The sequence below is a fragment of the Balaenoptera ricei genome, chromosome 9 (genome assembly GCF_028023285.1).
Source record: "Balaenoptera ricei isolate mBalRic1 chromosome 9, mBalRic1.hap2, whole genome shotgun sequence".
Classification (NCBI taxonomy): Eukaryota; Metazoa; Chordata; class Mammalia; order Artiodactyla; family Balaenopteridae; genus Balaenoptera; species Balaenoptera ricei.
Window position 1 is genome coordinate 55,473,647 of NC_082647.1, and position 14,946 is coordinate 55,488,592.

Consider the following 14,946-nt stretch of genomic DNA (forward strand, 5'->3'; position numbering starts at 1 on the left):
TTTCATGTGTTAGCTGAGAATTCAGGGTGCTGGTGCCCAGCTGCCTGATGTCATAAACCTGCAGTCCTGTCCAGGCTCCAACACCTCTTGGTTGTGTGATACTTAACCTCTCCATGTATCTTGAAACAGGGAGATACTAATAATACCTACCTCATAGGGTTGTTAGGGTCACATGAGTTTCAATACATGAATGGCTCGCAGTAAATTTCCTATCAGAAGTTAGTCATTCTTAAGTGGGATAAGGTAGGGAAGTACTTGGTGCCTCTATTAAGCTCTCAGTATGTGAGTTTCTTTTTCCCCCATATAGATGTGTTGAGGTTAAGCCTAATGAAAGGAATTTAAAAACCGCTGGAATATGGTGTTTTAATATTTGCATCAGACTCCGTTTCTGTAGTTATTGGCTTCTTATACCTTGGACACATATTTTTTTTAATGTGATATTTTTGTACTACTAAACCCTTAAAATATTGTGTTATATCATGTCTAGGAAATTCATTGTAAGCCTTTCGAAGAGAGAAGGCTTTGTGATAAAAGCCAGCTGCCCAGACATTTCCACCTGCCTCCCCCATCCCCCAGCCGACTGCACAAGCAGCATGTTGGCAGAGATCCAGATTTCCTAAGTGATGGGATTGTTCCCCGAGACAGGAATGAGAGGAATCTGCCCAGATTGGAGATGGTTTCAGCTCCTTTGCTTGTTTCATATTCGTAGCCTCGTCCCTGAACTAACCGACCCAGCACCATTTTCCAGTTGTTGGGGATGCTGTTTTAACGCAGGTATGTAAGGTCTTCGTGTTAAAAAAAGTAAGTTTTGAATCTACTTTTTAAGCTCATGGAAGTTTTTCTGTTTTTCTTTGTACAACGGAAGAAGAAGTGTGAGTTCACTTCCATTTATAGTGTCATCTCTGCAAACCAACATGGTCAGCCCCTGGCTGTGTGCCACATGTAGCACCTTTCTTGATCTGACTCAAGTATTGAGATTGTGGTTTTACCTTCCCCATGTAGGGGTGGGAAAGTTTAGTGATTTGAGTGGCTCAGGCCAGGAAATTATTGGCTCTTGTCAATGGAATTTGTTTATCTTTTCCACTCCTCTGCATTCCTAGACTCTGAGAGAACTCATCATCACTGGGATTGCGCTTCAGTTTGTATCAACTCCTCCCCTTTCTCTATTTTTATTAAATATTAATACTTTATTTTTATTAAATATTATTTTTATTTCTCTCTTCTTTGGATGTAAGTCCAGGGACCACCCCCCCCCCATTTCAGAAAGGGCTCTCTTGCTCAGCAGTTGTTAAAATAAAAAGATCTGCTGAACACTTTCTGTCCCCTTTTAAATTTGGCTGCCTCCTAAATACATGTTTTCTGCAGTTATCTCCATACTTTTTTAAACTTAAGGTCAATGCATGTGTAAATCTCATGTGCTTCTAGACCTGTACTGTCCAGTGGAACTATAATGCAAGCCACATTAAAATTTACTAGAAAATGAAAAATTTTTAGTAGTCACATTAAAAATGTAAAAGGAATAGGTAACTTTAATTTTATATGTTATTTAACCCAATATATTAAAGTATTATAATTTGGACATGTAATCAGTATAAAAATTATTATTGTGTTGTTTAACTTTTTTGGGGAGTAAGTTTTAAAAATCCACTTATGTATTTTATACTTGCAGCATGTTTCAGTTTGGACTAGCCACATTTCAGGTGGTTAGTAGCCATATGTGACTAGCAGCTACCCTATTGGTTAGCAGAGATCTATACTTAAACTCTTCTTTTGTCTTGAAAAAGCACTGCACTGTACTGGCAATTATTTTTCCAACCAAGTGGCTTAGAAAAGAGGCATGAGTCTGTGCCTCATGTCTTTGCCAGTAATTAACATGTATCTAGAGAGATTTTCTTTGTTAGAAAAACCAGTTGTGGGATAAAATATCCTAAGACATGAATTAAAATGTAGCATGTGTCAACCTACCTAAACAGCTGGTTGACTTGTTGATGGCTAATGATAAAAATTGCTTTGTCTTATGGCAAGATTTAGCAATCCTAACAAGACTCAGCATTTAGCACACTCCCCGGATGCGGTCTCTTGCACAGAAGCTGGGGAACTCTGTTTCATGCTACTGAAGTCTACTGCAAAGCTGTGAATGTTGTTTGTGATTGACCATGCCCCCCACTACTTTTCAAGGTCATCAGATTTAAAAGGTGAAAGATGTTTGATCCTTAGGATGCCAGCTCATCTGCTTTATATTTCATCCTGGGCCCTCATTTTTCCAGGATCCTTCAGTTACCTTCTTTGAGAAAAATGGTTCTTGAGTGTTAAAGATCATTTTTGAATCTTCCATGTAGATGGGTATGGCTGATTTTCAGCCATTGCAGGGGCAGTATCTATTCTAGGACAGTGTTTCTCAAACTTTAATGTGGATGTGAATCACCTGGGGGTCTTGTTAACAGATTTTGATGCAGTAGGTCTGAGGTGGGGCCTGAGGTTTTGTGTTTCTCAAAAATTTTCTGGCGATGCTGATGTTGCTGGTCCACAGACCACACTTGGAGCAGCAAGGATTTTGTGCTCTGGTCACAAAATGCCAATCTTTGATAAGTTTTTATTAGCCTGCAACAAAAAGAGAAAAATAATAATGTAGTGAGTGAGGCTTTCCACTACACTAAAAGTGTTCCTGTTTTATCCACTTTTTTAAAATTCAGAAATAATTTTCCTGCCTTCTTGTTACCACAGTGATTGTAAATGGTAGTTCTTATTTTTTAAAAAAATGATCTTTCATGGCAAAATCAAAAAGCTGACAACCCTATTTATGTCTCCAAGTTAATAGAATACTTCCACTGATCCACAAACTTCTAAAGTCAGATGCCACCCCACCATCTAAATTATTAGTTTATTAATTTTCTTTCATAGTACTTAGAATGTTTTGTATTGACATAATTACTTGGGTTTTTAAAAAAAATAAATTTAATTAATTAATTTTATTTTTGGCTGCATTGGGCCTTCGTTGCTGTGCGCGGGCTTTCTCTAGCTGTGGCGAGCGGGGGCTACTCTTGTTGCCGTGCGCGGGGTTCTCATTGTGGTGGCTTCTCTTGTTGCGGAGCATGGGCTCTAGGCTTGTGGGCTTCAGTAATTGTGGCACACGGGCTCAGTAGTTGTGGCTCATGGGCTCTAGAACACAGGCTTCGTAGTTGTGGTGCATGGGCTTAGTTGCTCCGCGGCATGTGGGATCTTCCTGGACCAGGGCTCGAACCCGTGTCCCCTGCATTGGCAGGTGGATTCTTAACCACTGCGCCACCAGGGAAGCCCTTGGATGTTGTTTAATGTCACTTTCTCCACTATGCTCTAAGCTCTGTTCTTTTCACCACTTTGTCCCTAGTGCCTCGCACTGGATCTGGTGCCTGTTAGTCCCCAGCCAGTACTTTTCGAACAGCTTTATTCACTGGGTCTCAGTGGGAGGGGTACTGCTTCCTCAAGTAGTGTTTTGGAAATTGGTGAGAACTGACTTCAGTTGTCCAAAAGAATGGAGTGCGCTATTGGTGTTTGGTGTGTGGAGGACCAGAGGTGCTAGACATTCTGTAGTATACAGAACAATACCAAACAAGTGAAAGCTTATCCTGTGCATCCTGCAAAATCTTAGAATATCCCTATTGGAGGTTCGGTTGGTGAAATATCTGTCTATAATTATCTGCGCCAAAAACCTAACCCCATTTAACATACAAAAAATTTTTTTGACCCAGTTTTAATGTATTCTGAAATTTTCAGAAATGTAACTGCTGAATACTTCAAAAGTTGTACTTTGATTTATTGGTAACTTTTCAAAGACATGTCCACCATTTTGGCAAATCCCTTCACCTGTAGGAGTGCTGCTTGTGGTGTTTGAATTGTACCAGTACACATTGTGGGCAATATAATGATTATGAATACACTCCCCCCTCACACACACTTTGCCTTTATTTTAAGATATCCAATAAAAAGTGTTGAACAGTCCGGTGAATGAATTTTACTTCTTTTAAATTCAAATTTACTCATTAAAGATAGTTGCAAGCATCTTACATCATTAAATCATTTAGTGTAGCCATGCCTATTTGCATCTTAAAATATGTATGCACATAATTTACACATATGAAAGATGGTAAAAACTACTCCTCTTTATTTGCCTTTATACTACAGTTTTCTCTCTTTCTCTGTGTGTACTGTGTCTATGGATTCCAAAGATTGCTCTCAAAAGGTGGCTCTGGTCTGGTAGGGTCAAAAATCCCTGTTCTTATGGGAACATCATGGAATCAAGGATTCTTACATTCTGGCTTTGGCTTATTTCTCCAAGCTGCTCATTTAACATCTCTGAATTCACTAGATGCTCTGCATCATACAAGTTGTGGTATATGATTTGTGAATGACTGAACATGTGGTAAAATGCCCTAGCTTACTTGGTGACTTCTTGCCTGGAGCTCCTCAGAAAGGCAGAGTGCCCACCTGAGACCCACTGTTTTGCTTCCCTTGCGTTTTTTGTTTGGGAAGACAGACCATCTTGGAGAAAGGGATTAGCAAAATGCTGAGGTGTGAAGGGGTGGAGAGTGCTGGTAGTGGTGGTAGGGAGGCAGTTTTATGAATTAAATTTCAAGTATGTCAAGTGAATAAAAGTAGAATATGTTTTAGCTTTCCAGGAAGAATTTAAGATTCTTAGACCAGGGTCCACTGTTGTAAGAATTTTTGACAATTATACGTTTGTCTACTCCAGAGTGATTAACAATGGAATCCGTGAAGACTCATGGTCTGTGAAGGCTTGTGTGTCTTGCTCAGTGGTTGGCTTGCGTGGGCCACCGGGCACAAAGGCCAAAGTGGGGGAGGGGAGGAGTACACACAATACACTTGGTGCCAGGGAGGGCTTCTGGGACTGAGTTGGAGAAAGATGGCAGCAGGTTCCACAGCAGAAAACCCCTTTAAGCACAGATAGTTCGAGTAGGCTTAGATCTGGCTAGAATGTTGCTCATTAATTGGAACTAGAAAGATATAGGAGGCTCAAGGATGATTGGCACTGGAAAAAGTTCATTGAAGGTGAATCCACTAAAAATGAAGAACAACATTTCATGATTACTATGCATATAAGGCTTGATTGGGATTTCGTCTTTTAGAAAATTAACTGATAATCTTAAGAATAAGTTCATTCTAGTTTTTATTTGCAACTAATTAGAAAAAATGTGCTAATAATTAGAAAAAAAAGAGATGAATTAAGGTTTTTGGGAATAATCATTTCTGAAATTGTATAACACATATGCTATCTTTTGTTTACGTACAATCATAAAGAGGGTCCTATTTATTTATTTATATTTTTCCAGGGGATTAAAAAATTTGATAATGGGAATTCCATGGCGGTCCACTGGTTAGGACTCCGAGCTTCCACCGGCAGGGGCCCGGGTTCGATCCCTGGTCGGGGAACTAAGATCCTGCAAGCCACGTGGTGTGGCCAAAAAAAAAAAAAGTTGATAATCATTTCATTCCCTTTTAAAGCATCTGTAAACTTGTAGATTTAAAAATCTTTGTTAATTATAAAGAGGATCTCGAGATCCTCATTTTCTGTGGTCTTGTGTGTGACAAGCAGTTTTCCAAAGTTACTTTAATTAATCTCATGAAAGATTGTCTATTTGGCAAGATTTGTATTGATTTGTTTGAATTTTTGTGTCACTGCAGGAAAGGTGGATGGGGAGGAATATGACCGTGGAACTGATTTTATAAGTCATCCGTTCCCCAGAGGGTAGTTCTGAATTATGATGACCTAAGTTTGGGGATGGATATTTGGATCACACATCCCCTTATAATCCTCAGATTCTTTGTGTATTTCATGTTGCCAGTTAGGTGATAGAATCAAGGGCTGAAGTGTGTTTGTCTTGCGTATGTTTATAATAGAGTATTATGCAAGGAGAGTTATTAATAAATACTTGTTGAATGGAATTGTTTTGAATTAAATTCTTAAATTCCAATCATGAATTTATATTCTTCTTTGACTTCATATTTGCAGTTTCTCTCAGTTGCCCAAGGTTGCCATGATAAAGTTCAGCCTAACATCTTTTTTTTTTTTTTTTTTTTTTTTTTTTTTTTTTTTTTTTTTTTATTTATTTATTTATTTATTTATTTATTTATTTTATGGCTGTGTTGGGTCTTCGTTTCTGAGCAAGGGCTTTCTCTAGTTGCGGCAAGCGGGGGGTCACTCTTCATTGCGGTGCGCGGGCCTCTCACTATCGCGGCCTCTCCTGTTGCGGAGCACAGGCTCCAGACGCGCAGGCTCAGTAGTTGTGGCTCACGGGCCCAGTTGCTCCGCGGCATGTGGGATCTTCCCAGACCAGGGCTCGAACCCGTGTCCCCTGCATTGGCAGGCAGATTCTCAACCACTGCGCCACCAGGGAAGCCCCTAACATCTTTTTTGTGTTACACTTTATAAGGTAACATTTTCATCTAAAATTTGGATCATAACTGTTAAATGTTTGCCTCAAAGAGAACAGTTTGTTCTTTGAAATTAATAATAGTTAAAAAAAAAACCCCACACACTGGATAGCATCTGTGCAGGGATCTTTCCCCTCAGTATTATAAGCAATTATGAATCATGACCAACGAGAGGCCTTGTAAATTATGAATATTCTGAAAACAATTAGGCATATTCTCCTGCTGCAAAGATAACACCAGAGTTAATGGAAGCGCCATATGCCTGGGGGAGATGTCATCAAGACAAACGTGTAGTTTGTCAAAGTGACGTTTAGACGAGTGTAAGCAATATTAATCCACTCATAAGCTCTTGTCAAGCTTAAGCCTGATTTTAAAAGTAGCTATTTTAGGCTTATTATATGTTGCTGTCTAGTGTAGCAACTGATTTGAAGCCATCAAACTTTAGAGTAAAAGATAGAAAATTACATAAAATTAATCAGCATTTGGATCTTTTCTTACCAACTGCTTAACACAAACCTTCTTGATTATTTGAATTATCTTGACTGCTTTGACCCATCGTATTTTATTAAGAAATACTGGAGAAAGGAAGCTGCGTTCTCCACCTAAGGTACCACTTCTGTCCTGTATAGAAAGAGGTGTTAGCAAAGAGACACTTTGTGTAATATAATAAGTATTTATTATGCATAATCATCCGAAGGAGCACAAGACCCTCTGATTGCAGCTGTCTCCCAACTGGGTAACATGTACACTTACGAAAAGACTTTCCAAGAGGTATGTAGGCCTGGATAAAACTATCCAGGGAATCTCTTTCCAGATCCTTAACTTCTGATGTATTCTTTGGGGAAACTCCTCTCCCTGAAAACACACCCATGGTCTGGGCATGATGCAGAATCTTTTTTCCCACCTTTTCTTCTACTATAGCCTTCTCCTATTTTACAAAAAGCACTCTTCTCCATATCTAATCTTACTATTGGCATATTGATCTAAGATTTTCAAAGCCCTGATCATCAAACAAAGGACCAGTTCATAGTTTTGATGTCAGGTGAATCTTAATGCCTCTTAATTTTCCCCAACCCCATTCACCTTATTAAACCATGCATTACCAATGAAATTTATTCCTTATATTTAATAAGTATTTATCGTGGTAAATATTATGCTTACTGTGTCCTATTAATAATTATACAATAATTATAAGTAATTATAATAAAACCACAAAAAATATAAAAATAATTGAATCCAGAAGAAAAACATTAAAGCTTAGAGTTTTGTGGTCACAGGAGATCAAAGGCATTTAAAAATTTTAATGTATGTACGAAACTCTTTGTTGCAGTGAAGTACAATAGAGAATTAATAAATCAGAAGACTTTCAAGCATAAATATGTTAGGATGAAATTCTGAGGGAAAAGAGGAATGAAATATCGTTTCAAAGAGAAAAGGGTATGATGTAAATTTTCCTAGTCCTTATTCATGTATGTTTTATATGGATTATGGTGGGAATGAAATCTCCATGATATTTAGGCAGCCCAGAGAATGGGAGAAAGTTTTTGCACATCATATGTCTGATAAGGGGCGAGTATCCAGAATATATAAAGAACTATTACAACTCAATCATAAAAAGACAAATAATCATATTAAAAATTGTCAAAGGATCTGAGTAGACATTTCTCCAAAGGAGATATACAAATGGTCAATAAACATATAAAAAGATGCTCAACATCATTAGCTATCAGAGAATTGCAAGTAAAAATCGCAGTGAGATTCCACCTTACACCTACTCGGGTGACTAGAATAAAAACTACAGATAATTACAAGTGTTGGTGAAGATGTGTGATTCAGCTGCTTTTGAAAACAGTCTGTAGTTCCTCAAATTGTTAAACATAAAGTTATGGTATGGTCCAGTAATTCCACTCCTCAGTATATACTCAAAAGAAATGAAAACATGTCCACACACAAACATCTATACAAATGTTCACAGCAGCATTGTTCATAATAGCTAAGAAATGAGAACAATCCAAATGTCCGTCAACTGATTGGATAAATAAAAAGTGATATATCTGTACAATGGAATGTTATTTGTTAATAAAAAGAAGTGAAGTACTGATAGATGCTAAAACATGAATGAACTTTGATAACATTATGCTAAAAGAAAGAAGCCAGTCACAGAGGACTACATATTGTATGTTTCCACTTATACAAAATTTCCAAAATAGGTAAACCTGTAGATACAGGAAGTAGATTAATGGTTGCCTAGGGCTGGGTAGGAGAGTGATGGGAGGATTGGGGGCTGACAGCTAGGGAGTGTGGGGTTTGTTTTTGAGGCAATGAAAATGTTCTAAAATTTATTGTGTTGATGTTTGCACAACTTTGTGAATATATTTGGAGTTGTATATTTTAAATTAGTAATTTGTATGGCATGTGAATTATAACTCAATAGAGCTGCTTAAACAATAATGTAATAGTTCTATTTTTAAAATGTCAATGGTTGCAGTATGCCAGAAATGACATACTTTGTATCCTTTACATAAATTTATGGTGAACTGTTCCAGAAGTAACCTTAGACACTGAAAAGAAAAAGCCACATATATCTGCAGTCTTAAATTATCAGTTTTTTTGTTGCATAATATTTCATTGAGTTGATGAAGGATACTTTGCTCATTCTCCTCCTATGTAAGGATTTTCTCATATTTTGATATTTTAAATAATGAAAATTTCTGTACGAGTTTTTTTTTTTTTTTCCCTGTTGGCTGTTTCCCTTGGATAAAATTCTAGCTGACTCTCAGGAATGAACAGATTGCTGAGACTTTAAATAAGTAGTGCCATGTTATTTTTCTGAAGGGTTGAACAATTTTTAACATTTAAAATAAAATTTTACTGTTTTGTTAAGTACAGTGTCCCCTACCATAGTCAAAGTTGCTTTAAATTGTATTTCTTTGACTAAATAAATTGTTTTTAAACTTGGGTTTGTTTCCTGTGGTTACCTCATGAATGATGGGCATTTTTATTTTTAAAATTAATTATTTAAAAAAAATTATTCATTTTTGGCTGCATTGGGTCTTCATTGCTGCGTGTGGGCTTTCTCTAGTTGCGGTGAGCAGGGGCTACTCTTCGTTGCAGTGCGTGGGCTTTCATTGTGGTGGCTTCTCCTGCTGTGGAGCATGGGCTCTATGCATGCAGGCTTCAGTAGTTGTGGCATGTGGGCTCAGTAGTTGTGGCCCATGGGCTTAGTTGCTCTGCGGCATGTGGTATCTTCCCGGACCAGGGATCGAACCTGTGTCCCCTGCATTGACAGGCAGATTCTTAACCACTGCGCCACCAGAGAGGTCCCTAAAATTAATTCTATTTATTTATTTATTTGGCCACACGGCACAGCATGTGGGATCTTAGTTCCCCACCAGGGATTGAACCCACGCCCCCTGCATTGGAAGCGTGGAGTCTTTACCACTGGATTGCCTGGGAAGTCCCAGATGGGCATTTTTATTTATTCAATGAACATTTACTGAATACCCACTCTCTGTCAGGCCTTGTGCCAGATACTGGAGATACAAAGATGAGAAAGACTTATTTAGCCCGTGCACTCAAAAAAATTCCACATCTCATGAGGAGATAATTAATTACAGTAGGTAAAATGAGTGCTTCAATTAAAGTATAAAAAGGTGTTTGAGGAGGAACCTGGGGGATGTGGCCAGTATAGGAGCGAGGTTATATATATGTGCAGCTTGAAAGATGAACCAGTCTTTGCCTGGAGGAAGGATGAGGGGCAAAAGGGAGGGCATCCTAAGGAGAGTATGAATTATAGACACAGCCATCAAACACTGTGATGCCGACAAGGAGTTCCCAGAGATTCCCTCTGGCTGAAGAGTTGTTGGCTCCTTGGTGTTTCCTATTTGTTCATTAGTACATGCAGTTGTTTTTGTTTTTAATATGCTTCCATTCTTTGTATTCCTTTCAAATGTTAATATTAGTGTTAGTTATTGTCACGCTTAAGACAAACATTTTATTTTAGTCTGTTCTTTGACTTTTAATTTTAGTTGCTTTTCATTTTTACATTCTCATCACATAGGATTATGATTACTTGATTTGATATGCACCATGTGGAAATTTCTTAATTCATAAAATTATGGATTTGGCTGATCCAGCAGCTACAACAGCAGCAAAATCTTGTTTCTGAAAGTGGTTTCCCCACTAGGTGATGAGGAGAGTTGTAAAATGTATGTGGAGCCCATGTTTCCCACACCCAACTCTTTCCATGTCTGATCCCTTAATGATAAACAGCCTGATATTCTTCTTTTTTAAAAAAAAAATTTAATTTTATTGGTGTATAGTTGATTTAATGTACAACTGAATCACTTTGCTGTACAGCCTGATATTCTTCTGATGGCTGAGTCAGGAAGCCAGAGGATACTTTCTCTCTCTCTCTCTTTTTTCTTCTGTCTTCTCAAGGTCGAGTGGCTTCATTTATTTGACCCAGAGAGTCAAACCAACAACCTTACTCTCTATGGGTCTGTGGCAACAGTAAAGGGACAAACTTGTTCACGTCTCAACAGCCTGAGATGTGTATTCTTTCAACAATGTAGTAGATACTAAGGAGTGAAAGAATAGAAGTCAAATGGAAGGGGAATTGCTATGGATTGAATTGTGTCCTCCCTAAATTCCTAAACTGAAGCCTTACCTCCAGTGTGACTGTATTTGGAGATGGAGCCTTTATGGAAGTAATTAAGGTTAAATGAGGGCATAAGGGTAGGCCTTGATCTTGTAGGATTGGTGTCCTTATAGAGACACCAGAGAGCTTGTTGTCTCTACCATGTGAGGACACAGTGAGAAGGTACAAGCCAGGAAGGGAGCCCTCACCAGAAACTGAACCCTGCCGGATCTTGCTCTTGGACTTTCCAGCCTCCAGAACTCTGAGACAATAAATTTCTGTTGTTTAGGCCACCCAGTCTTTGGTATTTTCTCATGGCAGTCCAAGCAGTCTAAAACAGGAATGATGATAATAGTCAAAACAATTATTGATTGATTAATATATTTTAGTTTTTGATTTCCTTACAGCAAAGTATGAGTTAAGTCATATCTTTATTTCCATTTTACAGGTGGGGAATCTGATGACTAAATAACTTGTCTCAGGTCTCAGTGCTGGGAAGGGAATCTGTGGATCCCTGTTGAGCTTATGTCCAATTTGAGGAGACAGCTCTATAATTCATTTATATATGTTAAGGGGAAAAAAGACCCAACAATAACCACACATAGATTACAAAGTGTTTCCTGTTCAAATCTTGGGAAACTTACCTCCTCTGCTTGATGGATGCACATTTAATGTTCAAATTTCTGAGAAATTCTTCAGTGAGGAAACTGGTTTTAACCTTACCCTCATGTCTCTTAGATCACTTCCTAGGGGCACCCCCAGTGACTCAATGTGTAGGAACATTCTATGGGCACCCATTTGAGCAGTGCAGCCCAGAGTGGTCATCAGATTCCTGCAGTGGTCACCAAAGGCCTGTTTAATTTCTAATGTACCTAAATGATGATCATGGACACATTACAACTTACTGAATTTAAACATATAATGAGACTAAAAGTTCATGTTACTTTGAAAAATTCAGTTGAATTTAGCTTTTATTTTTGCATAAAGATTAGGCAAAACCCACAAGGTACATAGTTATGAACTTTCGAGATCTTAATTCTAAGAAAAGAAAGTAGATACCTTTATAAAAATGAGCTCCTTTGATTTTAGTGAGCACCTGCATGGGCTAGGCATTTTGTAGGGAAGGACGAGGGTCCTGATCTTATGGAATTTACATTGTACAGAGATGTGGTGATTAGGGGTTACATGTGTCCTTTTTAACATGTTTATATACATATCGACAAATTATTATAGTTGGAAGGTTCTCTACTTATTACGACTTTGGACACTTGGCCTTTTCTGGATAAATAAGTCTTCAGTTCAGGTATTAGTGTTTTGATTATAGAAACTAACTTTGGGCCTATGCTTGGTTGACAGTTTATCATCTACAACTAAAACTTATTTCTAATTATTAAAAGAATGATTTTTCTTTAAACCTTAAAATGATTAAACATCTCCAGAGAGACTGGTTAAAACTGGTTCTACACCTTTCCCCCCTCTTTTTCTGTAACTCAAAAGGAGTTTTTAAAATTCTGGACATTTGTCAGGTTTGAATTGAAAAAGAATCTGAACATCTGGGTGAAGGCCTTGGTAAAGTTGTTTTTGGGAGGGTTCAGTCTAGTCGCACGATAGCATTGCTTAAATAAGTTTTTAGGAAACTCTGGGTATTTTCCTCCTTTTTAAATAGGTCATAACATAGGTCATATTTGATAACATTTAAATGAATGTTTTTATTTTTTTAATTATTATTTTTTTAAATGAATGTTTTTAGACAGTTACAGTTTATTTGTCACGAGATGAACAAAAGTGCCTCACCTGTTAGCAAATACAAGCCCATTCTAAGACACGAAGGTCTCATCTTTTACGTATTGACCCAAAAAGAAAAAGAATGTTCTTTTTGAATGCAGTTTCCCTTCTGTGCCACACACCCTGAGAATAATTAACCGCCAGTTACTAGACTTCTTTTAAGCAGATCACCGATCTGGGAAGTGCTCACTGAGTCTCAGGAAGGGTTTGGTCAATGGAGAAGAAAATCATGGCTGACATTTATGGGTAGAGGCAATCGGCGGGGGCAGCCAGCTCTTTAACAGCAGTTGTGTGCTCTGGACGACTCCCACCAGCCAGTAAAATGAATGCTGACTCCTTTTTATTTCTTTCACCTTGCCACCCTTTGCCTAAACATTCAAAGAAAGGCAATTTTATCACATTTCATGATTTACAAAGCTTAGGGCAGGAAGATGTTCATCTCATGGATCCCTCCAGTCATTGAGTTAGTGGTTTGCATTCTGATGGCCAGAGAGCTCTCATTCCCCAATTAGTGAGAGGCACGCTGACAGTGCGAAGGACCTTTCTTCTCTGAGATGATTTTTAACGGTTGAATGTGCATGTGAGTGTCTTAAGCCCAAAGCCAGACCCTGGCTACTTTGATGGACTGCCTTTTAAATTACTTGGAAAGTAGCTATAACTTAACCCTGTATTTTTTTCTCTTGTTCTTTTTTTCTGCATTAAGCTTCCCCCCCCACCCCACTTTAAAGAAATTAAAACTAGAGTGTACTCATGCAGTACAAATGAGCATACAGCAAAGAGGTTTCCTTCTCCCAAGTCCCTAGTACCCCTTCCTAGTGGCAACTATGAACGGCATTTTAAAAACTCCTTGCAGAAGTTTTATCCTAAGACGTATCTTGTTTTTCTTTCTAACAATATATCTTGAGAATGTTTCATATCAGCCCATATATAGATACAACTCATTCTGTTCATAGGTTGCATGCTATTCATTGCATAGTTGCACTAAAATTTATTTACCCATTTTTAAAGTTGGTGACCATTTACGTCATTTATAGGATTTTGTCCTTACACACAGGAGAATAGATAATTTCAACTGAAAGTGCTGACTCACTCAGGCTAAGGGGAATTAAAATTTTAGTATTGCCCAGATTGCCTTTCAAAGAGCTTGCACTGATTCACAACCGCCCCCCCCCCCCCGCCCCGCCCCATGTCTGTTTCTCTACCCTTTGCCCTGATGTCTTTTCTGAAACTTGCAGATTTTTCCAATCTGGCACATGTAAATTAATGCTTTACTAGTTCTTTTACATTTGCATTACTTTAATTATTAGTTAGTCTGAGCATCTTTTTAAGTTTATAAGCCATTTTAATTCTTTTGTTTTTTTCCTGTGAACTCCAGGCTATTTTCAGTACTTAGTTATACCTGATGAGAATTACTGCACAGTTTTGGGGGGCACGCCCAGAGACTTGTGTCGTAGAACCTTCTTAGTGTGATTAGAAACCTTGCCGGTCATCTAGTTCCACCTTCCAATTGGTATAGGAAGTACTTTATAACCTTTGATCATCTGGTTGAATGCTTCCAGTATTAAAGGGGCTTAAAACCTCATGGTCATCTAATTCCTCTGTTGGCTTAGTTGACAGAAAATTCAAGATATGTTAAAAGAGTAGTGTAGAGGGTGGGAGCAGCTGGACTCTTTAAATAAACCACATTAATGAAACTAGAAGATGCTTTCAGGCCCAATCAGGGGACCAGGAGCAATGCATGTGAAGTGAATCTTGTCCACTTGACTAAGGAATGAGAGAATATGTCTAAGGAGAGCTCTTCTTTTAAAAATTTTTATTTATTTATTATTATTATTATTTTTTGGCTGCGTTGGGTCTTCGTTGCTGTGCGCGGGCTTTCTCTAGTTTCGGCAAGCGACGGCTGCTCTTCATTGCGGTGCCCGGCCTTCTCACCGTGGTGGCTTCTCTTGTTGCGGAGCATGGGCTATAGGCACATGGGCTTCAGTAGTTGCAGCACGTGGGCTCAGTAGTTGTGGCTCACGGGCTCTATAGTGCAGGCACACTAGTTGTGGCACACAGGCTTAGTTGCTCCGTGGCATATGGGATCTTCCTGG

The 14,946-nt window shown here is 38.4% G+C and overlaps 1 protein-coding gene across 3 annotated transcripts in view; it reads left to right on the plus strand.

Moving 5' to 3' along the window:
• CDK14 (cyclin dependent kinase 14) overlaps positions 1–14,946 on the plus strand; it is a 573,947-nt gene that overhangs the window by 29,082 nt on the left and 529,919 nt on the right. Inside the window, exon 1 of one of the 3 annotated variants that reach the window (XM_059933794.1) lies at positions 705–774. The exons of the other annotated variants lie outside the window; for them this stretch is intronic. The gene's annotated coding sequence lies outside the window, so the exon portion shown is untranslated. Of the gene's footprint in view, positions 1–704; positions 775–14,946 lie in introns of those variants that run through there. 3 annotated transcript variants of the gene reach the window in all.